Source organism: Micropterus dolomieu, linkage group LG12 (genome assembly GCF_021292245.1).
Source record: "Micropterus dolomieu isolate WLL.071019.BEF.003 ecotype Adirondacks linkage group LG12, ASM2129224v1, whole genome shotgun sequence".
Classification (NCBI taxonomy): Eukaryota; Metazoa; Chordata; class Actinopteri; order Centrarchiformes; family Centrarchidae; genus Micropterus; species Micropterus dolomieu.
The window spans coordinates 37,657,600-37,660,729 of NC_060161.1; the positions used below are offsets into that span (position 1 = coordinate 37,657,600).

General features: G+C 39.6%; 1 protein-coding gene across 1 annotated transcript in view; it reads left to right on the top strand.

Annotated features, from left to right (window-relative positions):
* The window catches only part of LOC123980188 (zinc finger protein 271-like), a 26,106-nt gene that overhangs the window by 495 nt on the left and 22,481 nt on the right, over positions 1-3,130 (top strand). The window lies entirely within an intron of this gene.

Here is a 3,130-nt window from a genome sequence, read left to right on the forward strand (position 1 = left end):
AGTCTGACGCGCTAAACCAACTTCAGCAGCTACAGAGAAGCTGCTTTGTTTCAAACAGGCTGTGAATCTGCTGCCTGAGCAACGGTAACTAAGGGGCGGGGCGAGACGCCGTGACATCGCGAGAACACTCCGCGGGATCCCGCAGCGCTCCTGTATCTCAGCCTGAAGAGCTCCGAGACCAGAATCCAGACTCAGTCCAGGACAACACGGTCCACCAGTCACAGCGGAGACCTGCAGGACGATGGAGAACCAGAACCCGGACCACAGGAGCCAAACAGCAGCCTCGTGCTCTGATAGCACCGATGTTCAGGTCAGTGTTCATGACTTCATCACGAGACTAAAGACACGAGGAAGAGTCTCGAGGGTCCGTGTATCATCCGTTCATTCTGTTGTTAGAGATCAGAGCCTGAAAACCCGCTCCAGGGTTTGTGTTGACGTGGTTTGATTTCCAAAGTGTCTCCGTGATTCCTGTTTTCATCTTGAAGAGAGGAAGCTGAAAGAAAAACTCACGAGCGTTTCTCTTTTCTTTGTTCTGGGAGTTCCCGAGCGGCGCATGCGCGGTGCAGCCCGTGTTGTGTCTGGAGCGCGCAGCAGAAACAATGCTGGTGAAAAGTGAAGCAGAGTCATTAGTCTGGACCTTGTCTGGAAAATGAGCACTCTGGTTTTGGGTTGGTGGACTGTCAGGGTCCAGGTTGACGGTAGTTTGTGTGTTGTTTCTTTAGAATGCGCAAAATTAGTCATTAGATAAATTGACAAAAAAAAAATATGATTTGAAAAAGTTATTGTTATGTACGGCCTTCACATAGCTGTCTGACTGTTATATTGACCATCACTCTGTTACATCTGTCAGCATGCAGCTGACAGGACCCCAGTATTCATTCTGTGCACTTTATTAATTGGATTGGAAATCTTAAAATTAATCAAATTTCCAAGTCACTGATGTGTTGTGATAATAACAATAACAGACATTAATTAGGCTACTTTACTTTAAATGTTTCTGACATGGATTCATTCCAATATTAAGTAATGCAGTATGATAAACACCTGAAAGGACTCAGACTGTAATTAGATTCAGCTGTTTTGTGCTCATACGTGGCCGTTGAATAAACAGAAAATATGAAACATCAATCATTACAAGACTCGGGGTGTAAGGTTACGTTACCATGACAGCAGCGGGGTAGAAAGTAAACACGATTTGCGGTGCTGCCGTCTAGACAAAGTGCTGCGGGATACTTTCGTTTCACGTGTTCGTGGACAGCAGTTGTGCACCGGATGCAGCGACGCGTCGACGCACATAATGTGCAGCGACGTATTTACGAATCGCCCCAGCCCGAGTCTTTATTTTCCAACATCCATGTAACGTGGCAGAAAGTGATGGTGAAAGTTAGCAGAGGAAAAGATTAATAATAATAATAATAATCTTTATTTGTAGAGCACTTTTCAAAAACAAGTTACAAAGTGCTTTAACAAGTGTAAAGACAATAATACCCAAGAGACAATAATACAAAAACAATACAAGATAAAAGCATGAAAACATTGAAAAGACTAAAATACACGTTTAAGATAAATAAATAAAATTTGTAAAACACAATAAAATAAAAGGGATAAAATAAAGTCAAATAAGATCGGGAAAAGCTCTCCTATAAAAAGTATGTTTTAAGAAGGGACTTAAAAGAGTTCACTGACTCAGCCGACCTGATTTCCTCAGGCAGGCTGTTCCAGAGCCTCGGGACCCTGACAGCAAACGCTCTGTCCCCTTTAGTTTTCAGTCGAGACTCTGGAACAGACAACAGACCTCTGCCCGAGGATCTCAAGGTACGTGATGGTGCGTATGGGACTAAAAGGTCAGAAATATAACAAGGCGAGAGGCCATGAAGAGCTTTAAAAGTGATCAATAGAATTTTAAAGTCAATTCTAAAACATACTGGGAGCCAGTGTAATGAAGCTAAAATAGGAGTAAGATTAGCATTAGGTTGTCAGGTTACAGCTCTGTCCTGTAAACATGCTATATGACTTGATATTTAACTTAAATTAAAGAAATAGGACTTTGTGACCATGGAGGAGCTGAGTTTAGTGGCTTTAAAGCAAATTAGGGATGCAAACTAGTCCTTTAGACTAATGGGGAGAGGATTCTTTTGGATTTTGATGTACAAATTGATTAATATACAAATGAATTGTACCAACACTGTTATGTTCAAAGTGACCAGCAGAAAATCACTTACTATGTGAAATCTATATTTTAAGTTAGAACTTTTAAAAACATTAAGATGAATATTACAAGTTAACTATAATGGATACATGAATATTAAGTTAATTATCATAATGGAATAAAATCTGTGACGTCTGTTGTTTTTAATCTTGGTTTTAATATATTGTCTGTTAATTATTGATCTTATTCTATTTTATTTCTTTGTACATTTTGAAGTTTTGTATTTATATTGGCATCCACCTTTCTATAAAAAAATAGAGGTCTTTTCCATCCCAGGCCCTTTTTTGGACACACAGAGTATTGCATTAGTCAAACTTTGACATTCTGTTAGGGCTGCAGCTGTTGATTATTTTAGTAATTAAGTATTGTACCGATTATTCCGTATATTCATCAAGTAGGGAAGGGCAAGAAAACATACAATAACAAAAAATAACATTTTTTTTCTTACGACAAAGGTTCAATAAATATTCTATAAATGTTTGATTTATTGACTTGAATCATAAACAAATTAGGACTTAATTTTTTTATTAAGATGTATATTTTGTTGAGGAAAAGGAACTGAAAAAAGCTTTTACTTAATTTTACCATTTAACACATGTAAGAAGCATGTGCAGTAAGATCACCAAAGTATACTGCTTTCCGAAGGATACGGTGTCTGACTTGGCAGAAAGAATCCTGCATATCGTGGCTGAACATCCTACCGTGAAAAACATCATACTGCACATCAGGGCCAATGATGTTGTGAAGCAACAGTCTGAAGTGTTGAAAGAGGACTTTAATAATCTGTTGAACACGGTCAGTTCTTTGAATGCTGAGGTGTTTATCAGTGGCCATATACCTCCAATCCGAAGAGGAGCTGAGAGATTCAGCAGATTGATGGCATAGAACATGTGGCTCCGCCCTCCTCCCCCCCCCCCCCCC